The 13,971-nt window shown below is 39.9% G+C and overlaps 1 protein-coding gene across 2 annotated transcripts in view; it reads right to left on the bottom strand.

Moving 5' to 3' along the window:
- Positions 1 to 13,971, bottom strand: part of KCTD16 (potassium channel tetramerization domain containing 16) — a 269,895-nt gene that overhangs the window by 253,009 nt on the left and 2,915 nt on the right. The window lies entirely within an intron of this gene.

Raw genomic sequence — 13,971 nt, 5'->3', positions numbered from 1 at the left:
GAATAAGGTCCTCGGGTCAAAGGTAAGGGATCCCCAATCCAGATACGATAGACTAGGAAAGACTTCCCAGAAAAGATAATCTCTAGATTGGGACCTGAAGATGTAGTTCATCAAAGCAGATGGAGGCAGAATTCCAGGCATAGAGAACATCACATACAAAACCAAGCAAGTATATAACAGCATTCAGGAACTTAAAGAAATCAAGTATAGCTAATACTAAAAATGCAAAGGGCAGGATGGCAACAGAAGATTCTGAGGAAGGAAACAATGGTCATTTCATAAAGAGATGTGATTCCTGGTAAGGAGTTTGCATTTAACTTATAAGAGCAGTTGTAAGGCAGTGAAGAACTTTAAGCAGGAATGACATGGTCAAACTCACATTTCAGAAATCTCACCATTTTTGCAGCAGGGAGAAGAGATCCAAAGGGGATTACACTGAATTTGAGGTAGGGAGGAAAATTTAAGTTTCTTTGTAGTAGTCTAGAAAAGTGTTGGGAGAGGTGATCAAGGGGACATAGCCACTGGTTGACACATGAGCTGGACCCAGGCAAATTAGAAGCTCCTCCACCCCTCCCCTGTCCTTGGAATGTGCTTTCTGCTGGCCTTCCCTGCTCCCAGAAGGTGCTCCAAGGACACAGGCTTGAGGTAGTGATATGGTGTTGAGACCATCTGGATGGTTTATGTCACTGAATCCCATTAAGGCCTCTTTATAAACTTTTAAGATTTGGTAGATGGATGCAGAAATCTATTCATTTTGGGGAGCCTGGGTGACTCAGTCGAGTAAGCATCTGACTCTTGATTTCTGCTAAGGTCATGATATCACGATGTGTGAGATCTAGCCCCATATCAGGCTCCCCATGTCAGCCCCATAACAGTGTTTCATCTCACTCGGAAGCTCCCAGGTTTAAGAAGCAACAAAAAGCAGTGCTGGTGGTCTGGACCAGGGTAGCATCGGTGGTGATAGAAAGAAATGGATGGACTTGAGCGAGATGAAGAAGAACCAATGGGACTTGCCATATGCTGGGAAGAAGGAAGAGTCAGGGATGCCACCCAGGCTTCATTCTCCCCTGGGAGAATGAGTAACTAATGATGCCAATTACTATGATAAGGAACACAAGAAGAGAACAGGTTTGGGGGAATACAAATGATGAGTTCAAGTGGAGTTCAATACAGTTGAAAGAATCCAGGAATATAAAATGTGAATAGCCAGGAGAGGAACTTTCTCACCCAAAATGATTCCTCTTCCCAGTCTATGGGACCCACTGTACATCTCAGTAAGCTCATTGCACCCATGATATTAGCCCATTTTAATGATAAAAACAATAATGGAATATTAAATAGTTCTTAAATTACTAGAAAGAAAAATAAGGGTTTCTTTTACTGCCTTCTAAAGCAAATTAAAAATTAAAAATGGACTTGCCTTGGGTGAAATAAAGGGGATTAAGAGTATACTTATTATGATGAGCACTGAGTAATGTATTAAACTGTTGAATCATTACGTTGTAAACTTGAAACTAATGTAATAATGTATGTTAATTACACTTCAATAATTTAAAAAATGGACTTGCCATCATTTATTAAGATTTCTTGATGGAAATACTGAACTTGAATCTGAATTCTAGTCTCTAGAAACTAGAATCTAGAGTCCAGATCTAATGAATTCACAGAAAATGTAAGGTTCAGAAAAAAAAAAAAGTTTTAATGAAATCACAAAGATCATATAGATGTATAAGTAAAACCAGAATGCTGGATATTGAACATGGCAAGTAATTTGCTTTCTTCAAACAAACAGAAAGGAAGGGAAGGAGGGAGGGAAGAAGGAACTAGGAAGGAAGAAAGGAAGGAAGGAAGGAAGGAAGGAAGGGAGGGAGGGAAGAAGGGAGGAAGGGAGGAAGGGAGGAAGGGAGGAAGGGGAGATTAAAAGAGATTTAAGGGGTACCTGGGTGGCTTAGTCATTTAAGCTTCTGACTCTTAATTTTGGCTCAGGTCATGATCTCAGGTCATGAGATCAAGCCCCACATTGGTGGGGCTGGAGCCTGCTTAAGATTTTCTTTATCTCCCTCTCTCTCACTTTCTCACTCTCACGCTCTCTCTCTCTCAAAAAAAAAAAAAAAAATTTAATATATACATTTTGCTACTTTGTTGCATATGGTTTAAATACAGGTTTTTTTTTTAATTTTGAATGAAAAAAGAAGTAGCAAAGACAATAGACCTTATCTGAATCTTGACTCAAGAAGCCAACTTTAAAAAATATTGTAACAATTAAAGAAGTGTTAACATCAATTAGATATTAGATGATATTAAAGAATTACTAATTTTATCTGTGATAACAGTATTGTGTTATATTTTATTTTCATTTTATTTTAGAAACATACAGTATTGTATTTGTGGATGAATGAAATGATTGATGTCTGAAATTTACTTCAAAATAACGCAGTGCAGACAGGTTCCGGAAGATGGCGGCGTAGGAGGACGCGGGGCTCACAACGCGTCCTGCCGATCACTTAGATTCCACCTACACCTGCCTAAAGAACCCAGAAAACCGCCAGAGGATTAGCAGAAGGGAGTCTCCGGAGTCAAGCGCAGACTAGAGGCCCACGGAAGAGGGTTCTCCTGAGAAGCAGAATGAGTAGGATGGAGAGAAAGAATGATTGAAAAAGAGATCACTTGATTTTAAGAAATTGAATTACATCATTTACAGAGGCTGGCAAGTCCAAAAGCCATGAAGCAGGCAGAAGGCTGGAAACTCAGTTCACTAGGAAATAAAAGCATCTAGTCACAAGTTTTAGAAATCCTCATATTCAGCATTAGACAAGAAGGAGAGGAGTGGAGGGTTGACAGAGAGAGAGACAATATGGATTCAAGTCAAGAGAGGTTCCGGAAGATGGCGGCGTAGGAGGACGCAGGGCTCACAACGCGTCCTGCCGATCACTTAGATTCCACCTACACCTGCCTAAAGAACCCAGAAAACCGCCAGAGGATTAGCAGAACGGAGTCTCCGGAGTCAAGCGCAGACTAGAGGCCCACGGAAGAGGGTAGGAAGGGCGGCGAGGCGGTGTGCGCTCCACGGACTGGCGGGAGGGAGCCGGGGCGGAGGGGCGGCTCGCCGGCCAAGCAGAGCCCCCGAGTCTGGCTGGCAAAAGCGGAGGGGCCGGACAGACTGTGTTCCGACAGCAAGCGCGACTTAGCGTCTGGGAGGTCATAAGTTAACAGCTCTGCTCGGAAAGCGGGAAGGCTGGAGGACAAAGGGAGGGAGAGCTGCTGAGCCCCCGGACGGCAGAGCTCAGCTTGGCAGGGAACAAAGGCGCCAGCGCCATCTCCCCCGCCCATCCCCCAGCCAAAATCCCAAAGGGAACCAGTTCCTGCCAGGGAACTTGCTCGCTCCGCGCAAACACCCAACTCTGTGCTTCTGCGGAGCCAAACCTCCGGCAGCGGATCTGACTCCCTCCCGCTGCCACAGGGCTCCTCCTGGAGTGGATCACCTAAGGAGAAGCGAGCTAAGCCTGCCCCTCCACCCCCCGTGCACCTTGCCTACCCACCCCAGCTAATACGCCAGATCCCCAGCAACACAAGCCTGGCAGTGTGCAAGTAGCCCAGACGGGACACGCCACCCCACAGTGAATCCCACCCCTAGGAGAGGGGAAGAGAAGGCACACACCAGTCTGACTGTGGCCCCAGCAGTGGGCTGGGGGCAGACATCGGGTCGGACTGCGGCCCCGCCCACTAACTCCAGTTATACACCACAGCACAGGGGAAGTGCACTGCAGGTCCTCACCACGCCAGGGACTCTCCAAAATGACCAAACGCAAGAATTCCCCTCAGAAGAATCTCCAGGAAATAACAACAGCTAATGAACTGATCAAAAAGGATTTAAATAATATAACAGAAAGTGAATTTAGAATAATAGTCATAAAATTAATCTCTGGGCTTGAAAACAGTATACAGGACAGCAGAGAATCTCTTGCCACAAAGATCGAGGGATTAAGGAACAGTCACGAGGAGTTGAAAAACGCTTTAAACGAAATGCAAAACAAAATGGAATCCACGATGGCTCGGCTTGAAGAGGCAGAGGAGAGAATAGGTGAACTAGAAGATAAAGTTATGGAGAAAGAGGAAGCTGAAAGAAAGAGAGATAAAAAAATCCAGGAGTATGAGGGGAAAATTAGAGAACTAAGTGATACACTAAAAAAAAATAATATACGCATAATTGGTATCCCAGAGGAGGAAGAGAGAGGGAAAGGTGCTGAAGGGGTACTTGAACAGATTATAGCTGAGAACTTCCCTGAACTGGGGAAGGAAAAAGGCATTGAAATCCAAGAGGCACAGAGAACTCCCTTCAGACGTAACTTGAATCGATCTTCTGCACGACATATCATAGTGAAACTGGCAAAATACAAGGATAAAGAGAAAATTCTGAAAGCAGCAAGGGATAAACGTGCCCTCACTTATAAAGGGAGACCTATAAGACTCGTGACTGATTTCTCCTTTGAAACTTGGCAGGCCAGAAAGGCTTGGCACGATATCTACAGTGTGCTAAACAGAAAAAATATGCAGCCGAGAATCCTTTATCCAGCAAGTCTGTCATTTAGAATAGAAGGAGAGATAAAGGTCTTCCCAAACAAACAAAAACTGAAGGAATTTGTCACCACGAAACCAGCCCTACAAGAGATCCTAAGGGGGATCCTGTGAGACAAAGTACCAGAGACATCACTACAAGCATAAAACATACAGACATCACAATGACTCTAAACCCATATCTTTCTATAATAACACTGAATGTAAATGGATTAAATGCGCCAACTAAAAGACATAGGGTATCAGAATGGATAAAAAAACAAGACCCATCTATTTGCTGTCTACAAGAGACTCATTTTAGATCGGAGGACACCTTTAGATTGAGAGTGAGGGGATGGAGAACTATTTATCATGCTCCTGGAAGCCAAAAGAAAGCTGGAGTAGCCATACTTATATCAGACAAACTAGACTTTAAATTAAAGGCTGTAACAAGAGATGAAGAAGGGCATTATATAATAATCACAGGGTCTATCCACCAGGAAGAGCTAACTATTATAAATGTCTATGCGCCAAATACCCGAGCCCCCAGATATATGAAACAATTACTCATAAACATAAGCAACCTTATTGATAAGAATGTGGTCATTGCAGGGGACTTTAACACCCCACTTACAGAAATGGATAGATCATCTAGACACACAGTCAATAAAGAAACAAGGGCCCTGAATGATACATTGGATCAGATGGACTTGACAGATATATTTAGAACTCTGCATCCCAAAGCAACAGAATATACTTTCTTCTCGAGTGCACATGGAACATTCTCCAAGATAGATCATATACTGGGTCACAAAACAGCCCTTCATAAGTTTACAAGAATTGAAATTATACCATGCATACTTTCAGACCACAATGCTATGAAGCTTGAAATCAACCACAGGAAAAAGTCTGGAAAACCTCCAAAAGCATGGAGGTTAAAGAACACCCTACTAACGAATGAGTGGGTCAACCAGGCAATTAGAGAAGAAATTAAAATATACATGGAAACAAACGAAAATGAAAATACAACAATCCAAACGCTTTGGGATGCAGCGAAGGCAGTCCTGAGAGGAAAATACATTGCAATCCAGGCCTATCTCAAGAAACAAGAAAAATCCCAAATACAAAATCTAACAGCACACCTAAAGGAAATAGAAGCAGAACAGCAAAGGCAGCCTAAACCCAGCAGAAGAAGAGAAATAATAAAGATCAGAGCAGAAATAAACAATATAGAATCTAAAAAAACTGTAGAGCAGATCAACGAAACCAAGAGTTGGTTTTTTGAAAAAATAAACAAAATTGACAAACCTCTAGCCAGGCTTCTCAAAAAGAAAAGGGAGATGACCCCAATAGATAAAATCATGAATGAAAATGGAATGATTACAACCAATCCCTCAGAGATACAAACAATTATCAGGGAATACTATGAAAAATTATATGCCAGCAAATTGGACAACCTGGAAGAAATGGACAAATTCCTAAACACCCACACTCTTCCAAAACTCAATCAGGAGGAAATAGAAAGCTTGAACAGACCCATCACCAGCGAAGAAATTGAATCGGTTATCAAAAATCTCCCAACAAATAAGAGTCCAGGACCAGATGGCTTCCCAGGGGAGTTCTACCAGACATTTAAAGCAGAGATAATACCTATCCTTCTCAAGCTATTCCAAGAAATAGAAAGGGAAGGAAAACTTCCAGACTCATTCTATGAAGCCAGTATTACTTTGATTCCTAAACCAGACAGAGACCCAGTAAAAAAAGAGAACTACAGGCCAATATCCCTGATGAATATGGATGCAAAAATTCTTAATAAGATACTAGCAAATCGAATTCAACAGCATATAAAAAGAATTATTCACCATGATCAAGTGGGATTCATTCCTGGGATGCAGGGCTGGTTCAACATTCGCAAATCGATCAACGTGATACATCACATTAACAAAAAAAAAGAGAAGAACCATATGATCCTGTCAATCGATGCAGAAAAGGCCTTTGACAAAATCCAGCACCCTTTCTTAATAAAAACCCTTGAGAAAGTCGGGATAGAAGGAACATACTTAAAGATCATAAAGGCCATTTATGAAAAGCCCACAGCTAACATCATCCTCAACGGGGAAAAACTGAGAGCTTTTTCCCTGAGATCAGGAACACGACAGGGATGCCCACTGTCACCGCTGTTGTTTAATATAGTGCTGGAAGTTCTAGCATCAGCAATCAGACAACAAAAGGAAATCAAAGGCATCCAAATTGGCAAAGATGAAGTCAAGCTTTCGCTTTTTGCAGATGACATGATATTATACATGGAAAATCCGATAGACTCCACCAAAAGTCTGCTAGAACTGATACATGAATTCAGCAAAGTTGCAGGATACAAAATCAATGTGCAGAAATCAGTTGCATTCTTATACACTAACAATGAAGCAACAGAAAGACAAATGAAGAAACTGATCCCATTCACAATTGCACCAAGAAGCATAAAATACCTAGGAATAAATCTAACCAAAGATGTAAAAGATCTGTATGCTGAAAACTATAGAAAGCTTATGCAGGTAATTGAAGAAGATATAAAGAAATGGAAAGACATTCCCTGCTCATGGATTGGAAGAATAAATATTGTCAAAATGTCAATACTACCCAAAGCTATCTACACATTCAATGCAATCCCAATCAAAATTGCACCAGCATTCTTCTCGAAACTAGAACAAGCAATCCTAAAATTCATATGGAACCACAAAAGGCCCCGAATAGCCAAAGTAATTTTGAAGAAGAAGACCAAAGCAGGAGGCATCACAATCCCAGACTTTAGCCTCTACTACAAAGCTGTCATCATCAAGTCAGCATGGTATTGGCATAAAAACAGACACATAGACCAATGGAATAGAATAGAAACCCCAGAACTAGACCCACAAACGTATGGCCAACTCATCTTTGACAAAGCAGGAAAGAACATCCAATGGAAAAAAGACAGTCTCTTTAACAAATGGTGCTGGGAGAACTGGACAGCAACATGCAGAAGGTTGAAACTAGACCACTTTCTCACACCATTCACAAAAATAAACTCAAAATGGATAAAGGACCTGAATGTGAGACAGGAAACCATCAAAACCTTAGAGGAGAAAGCAGGAAAAGACCTCTCTGACCTCAGCCGTAGCAATCTCTTACTCGGCACATCCCCAAAGGCAAGGGAATTAAAAGCAAAAGTGAATTACTGGGACCTTATGAAGATAAAAAGCTTCTGTACAGCAAAGGAAACAACCAACAAAACTAAAAGGCAACCAACGGAATGGGAAAAGATATTTGCAAATGACACATGGGACAAAGGGCTAGTATCCAAAATCTATAAAGAGCTCATCAAACTCCACACCCGAAAAACAAATAACCCAGTGAAGAAATGGGCAGAAAACATGAATAGACACTTCTCTAAAGAAGACATCCGGATGGCCAACAGGCACATGAAAAGATGTTCAACGTCGCTCCTTATCAGGGAAATACAAATCAAAACCACACTCAGATACCACCTCACGCCAGTCAGAGTGGCCAAAATGAAGAAATCAGGAGACTATAGATGCTGGAGAGGATGTGGAGAAACAGGAACCCTCTTGCACTGTTGGTGGGAATGCAAATTGGTGCAGCCGCTCTGGAAAGCAGTGTGGAGGTTCCTCAGAAAATTAAAAATAGACCTACCCTATGACCCAGCAATAGCACTGCTAGGAATTTATCCAAGGGATACAGGAGTACTGATGCATAGGGGCACCTGTACCCCAATGTTTATAGCGGCACTCTCAACAATAGCCAAATTATGGAAAGAGCCTAAATGTCCATCAACTGATGAATGGATAAAGAAATTGTGGTTTATATACACAATGGAATACTACGTGGCAATGAGAAAAAATGAAATATGGCCTTTTGTAGCAACATGGATGGAACTGGAGAGTGTGATGCTAAGTGAAATAAGCCATACAGAGAAAGACAGATACCATATGGTTTCACTCTTATGTGGATCCTGAGAAACATAACAGAAACCCATGGGGGAGGGGAAGGAAAAAAAAAAAAAGAGGTTAGAGTGGGAGAGAGTCAAAGCATAAGAGACTGTTAAAAACTGAGAACAAATTGAGGGTTGATGGGGGGTGGGAGGGAGGGCAGGGTGGGAGGGAGGGCAGGGTGGGTGATGGGTATTGAGGAGGGCACCTTTTGGGATGAGCACTGGGTGTTGTATGGAAACCAATTTGACAGTAAATTTCATATATTAAAAAATAAAAAATAAAAAAATTAAAAAAAAAATTAAAAAAAAAAAACAAAAAAACAAAAAAACAAAATAACGCAGTGCAGACAGAAGGGAAAGTAGGTATGAATATCTATAATACAAGATTGCTCTTGTAATGTTAATTGTAATTATTGGAACTTGGTGTCTACATTTGGATGCATCTGAAAATTTCTGCGTGAAGTTTTTTTAACTGACTTGCCAAGAAATACAGCATTTGAGGAAAGCCATAGCCAAGAACAAAGAACAAGAACAATAGTTATGATGCAGAAACTGAGCGTCCATGTGTCCATTTCTGAAGAACTTTCTTCTGTATATTGGATGCATACTCTCTCCATTATTCATGTTGGAGGTGTTCCAAATGGCACATTCTCAGCTATTTCCATTTCTAATTTCTTTGATACAATGTTAACCTCATTAGGCTGTCAGGAACATATTTGGTCTTCTCTTTCCATTTACATATATATATATATATATATATATATATAAAATAATATTTATAAATATATATAATAAATATTTATCTATTTATAAATATTATATTTATATATAAATATATAAAATAAATATAATATTTATAAATATACATATAATATATACATATTTTTTAACATGTTGAGACACTACTTAAGGGCAGTCTCAGAGACCTCCCCATTCTGCCCACATACCGACACTTCTTTTGCTGCCAAATTCATTCAGTGATGCTACAGACCTAGGAAGAAGGTACCTGAATTTGCACAAGGGGCTGGGCTCAAGTGACATATCTTGTTTGGCATGAAAGTGAAAATAGTGTAAGAAAATATTTTACTAGCATGCTTATATCACTGTTATATTGAAACCAATGCTCAGAGCACAGCACCTTAAAGAGATTTTTAAAAATTACATCCATACACCTACCCTTTGCCATCACTATTACCATTCCATATCTGCCCACACATGGGTCAACTTTGACTTCATGATAAAGCCTTATATTTAAATTGTGCTATATTTTTAAGTTATACATTAAAAAGCCTCATGCCTTAAGAGCACTCTCTTCAAGATGCAAAGTCACCTGATCTACAACTATCAAAGGGTTTCTTGTGTACCAAAACCCCTGAGAAAAGTAACACCTTACCCTAGAAGTATTCTAAATACATGGCAGAAGAGAATTTTTACTGACAATGGAGAGAAATAACTTGAAAGCAGGAATGACTAAAACAGGACCAAAAGAGAGTATCTAAGCTGGAGAAGACAGTGAAACAACACAGAAAGAGGAGAGGTAGGTGGTAGTAAAGACCAATCCTTCACAGTTTTGACTACATTGCTCTGTCACTTCGTTTTGAACGTGACAACATCATATCTCTCTGGGCAATAGAACAAAAGTTATCATTGGTATCTTTTGAGTAACCAGTAGAAAAAGAGCTAGAATAATTTCAGGATAGATGCATTGCTACCTGTTAAGAATAAACCCTCTTACTGAAGCTTTCCAAAGTCAATGTTGGGTAAATTATTCACGGTGGCCACAACCACATATGTCTTCCCAATACAAGGTCATACAGTTGAATTCTGAGTAATCACTTTCTGATTGACTTTTCTCCAATACCCCGTCTCAGTCAACAGCCCTAAAGTTCTATGTGCTGTGAAAATTTTACAAAAGGAAAGCTCATTTAAAGTGGAATCCAGATCCCAGAATGGAAAGCTCTCACACCTAAACACTTGTCATCAATTGCAGACCCAACAGGAAGAGATGGACCTTGCAAGTCCATACTGTTTTACTATCCTGCAGAGGAAAGAAACGTTTTCTACTCTCCCTGGCAAAAGCCCCAGCCAATAAGAGATTGTCACAAATTAGCCAATGACAAGCCATTATACTGAGAACCCCTAGTTTACTCCAATGGGTTTTTTGTTTGTAACGGCCCTTCTCAAATGCCCACCCCCACCCCTCTCTTCTATAAAAGATAATTTTTCTTCTTTGTTCTTGAGTTTGCCTATGGTTTTGCCATAGCTTGCTTGTCCTGAATTGCAATTCTCTGTTATTCCTGAATAAACCCATTGTTGCTGGTAAAATAACTGCCAGCTTCATTTTTAAGATTAACAGTACATAAAGCCATTTAGAGAGTTTTGTGGAAACGACCCTTTAAATTTAAGGAAAAAAAGTAAAGAGATGAAAGATTAAAACACACTGACAAGCAGCAATTTATTGAAAAGGTGATGAGTTGATGTCTCTACTATAATTCACAGACCTCAGAGTGAACGTTTTTGAAGTAGCATCCTATGAATTAAACTCCCTACTTGTCATGTTATCAGTTTTATTAGAGGCAAATTCCTTTGAATTTGAGTGTTTCAGGCATTTATCTGAAGGAACTCACTCATGAGTAGGATTTTAAAAATTGTTTATAGTTCTCTCCAACCGACAACAATCTTCTGACTCTTGGGCATTGGAAGATGGCCTAACTAAAAGGTTCATTTATTTTTCTGCACCTGTGATTTCATTTCTAAGTGGTGTGAAGAGCTCCTGAATCTCTGGTTCAAAATCAGGACTTTTCTTTTCCAAATTACTGAGCTCCCATTACATTTACAGGTGAGTCAAAAAGGCATTCTCTGTGTTATTGCCTTCTATGTAATTCTTGAAGAGAAAAGAGAGGTAATTATTTACCTAGTGGGGTGGGAGAGAAGGAAAGCTACCTTATCACTGTTTTAAAACAAAGGACATATCTATAATGCTTTGTGAGGGAATCCTAGCTAGACATTTCTTTTCTGTGCTCTTACATCAATCATACTTTCCTAGTTGGGGATAAATGAATCATAATCCATAGCATCTCACGTATCATATTTTGGTGTGTAAGCAATGTAGACAAACACATTTCTTACCACCCTCTTCAACACATACAAACACCTATTGACTTTAATTGTTCATAGTTCTCCATTAACTGAACACTCAGTCTACCTGATGTTGACCATCAATTCTAGGTCTACATTAAGATTAAATAAGACAAGAATCTAACCTGTTAATAATTGACAGGGAGATTTTGGTCTTTCAATTTCCCCTTGGAAAACTTGTAAGAAAATAGGGCAAACAGGGAAAGAAAGGGTTCTCCCCCATGACTGTCAGCCAACATATGTAATGTATTCATTTCTCACTGTTCACTTTTTATTGTGTTATGGAACCAGGAAGAATGACTTTGTATTATCCCTGGGTTATTAGAAGTGTCTGATTGTTTGGAGTTAATTCTTTGGATCTAAGGAGTTTGTGTATACAATACAATTTTTTTAAAACCCAGGAGCATGTTGAGTTTCTCTCAAAGAGCATCTTTTTTTGTTTGCTGTTTGGCTGATTGATTTTTTTGGGTTTTTTTAAGGATGTGGAGGTGCTCCTGGAGACACATGCTGCCCCTTTCAGTCTCTCAGGTGGTGGTTCCAAGTGCTCTGCTCACACAGGGCACACCAGAGCTACGTGCTGGGCAGTGCTAGGCAGGGCTAAGCAGCACTAGGCAGGGCTGGGCAGGGCTAATGCTGGATGAAGAGCATCTTTGCATAGTCAACTTCCTGCTTTAGAGCACCTCCCATAGTTTCAGCCCATTAACCCAAGCACAACAGCTTGATGAATTAATGCTTATATAGGCACAGTTGGCAGCTTCTAATTAAATAATTATGGTTAAGCGTCTGCACAGAAGCTGTTATGCACCCTAGAAAGCCAGCTGTCAGTTTTATTGGTCCTAAGACAGAGGAAGAGTTAATACTTAGCTCTGGATGTTACATACAAAGGGAAGTATATCATATATGATATATACGCTGTGCAATATGAAGTTGCATTGTGCTTGTGCTAGCCTGTCCATTAGTGATGAAGAGCAAACTGCTCCTCAGCAACCTCTCAGAAACCCAACAAAGAAGGAAGCAATTATATGATCAGCAGAGCAGAACCTGTTCAGAGCAATTTACAGAGGACATAGTGTTAGACGGATGAGTCTTTGATGAACACCCAAATGTCACTGAGCTAGCAGGCAAATACATTTCTGGGTTTTGTTTAGATGAGCAAGTGATAGAAATCTAATGTGGTCTTTTTTGAGATGGTTATGGTGGGTGTGTTTTCATTTACTTGCCTAAAGCTTCCTAAGATGCTGTTTTCAAATATTAGAAATTGGAGAACAAAGTAAATATCACAAACCTAGATTTGAACTCTTTCTACGATGCATTTTTCCAAAAAGTTAGGAAGAGATATTTGTTCTATAGAATTACGGATAATGTCAGATTCCTTTATAGAAGGCTAAAAAGCTAGAGTCTTATCTCAACACCCATGGGGTGGTATCTGGTGACTAAGCTCCATCATAGAGGAAGATATAGATTATAGATAAAGGCCATTGATAGGTTTGTTGGACCAAATAATGCTTGTTATTACACATCAATATGTTTTTGAACTGATAGCTGATTTCATTTTTCTCCACAGGCTGTCCTTTCCACACAATCCGTGTGTCCTCACTTCTAAAAATCAAATGTGCCATAACCCAGCACAGAACAACTCAGCTTGCCACTAGCCTCTTTAACCAGGGTTCCCAGAACCATCTCCACATGAATAAACACAACTGTAGGCAAAAATCAGTCCAGGACATTCAGTCATACTTTTATGTTTAAAAAAGAAATAGACATTTTAATCCCCCAAATTTATGGATTTACCTTAAAATAAGAGGAAACTGAATTTTAAAGTGGAAACATTTCTTATGGAATTCTCTTCACCCAACCCCCAGGCCTTGTTAAAAATCAACTGTTAAATCAAGCACTAAACTTTACAGACTGATTTACTGTTCACCCTCCAGAGATCAAGGCTTAAAGTTTATTTAGAACAATGCCATTTCATAAAACAAAGCAATCTGTACCTTATGTCATCATTTAAGCAAATGGACTGACCTCTAAGTACTTATTTAAAATGCTTCAGAACAACTGCTTCCATTCCTTTTACCCCCTCCCATTTCCTTTGATGTCAGTAATTCTATCATCTCAGCTGTCTGGAGATACTTGCTTGTGATTGACAATTCTCAAAGATCTAGTTCCTTTTAGACGGATCTTAGACAAAGTTCAGTACAATGAAGTCTGCAGTGCAACTCAAGTCTCAGTACAAAATGCTAAAGAATCAGATAGATTTGTAAAGCCTATAAAAGCAAGTTTCAGACTTGGTGGGG

This window comes from Panthera uncia (genome assembly GCF_023721935.1).
Source record: "Panthera uncia isolate 11264 chromosome A1 unlocalized genomic scaffold, Puncia_PCG_1.0 HiC_scaffold_17, whole genome shotgun sequence".
In the NCBI taxonomy this organism is placed as follows: Eukaryota; Metazoa; Chordata; class Mammalia; order Carnivora; family Felidae; genus Panthera; species Panthera uncia.
Note: the sequence above shows the minus strand (reverse complement) of the source record. Positions and strands in the feature narration are given on the sequence as shown.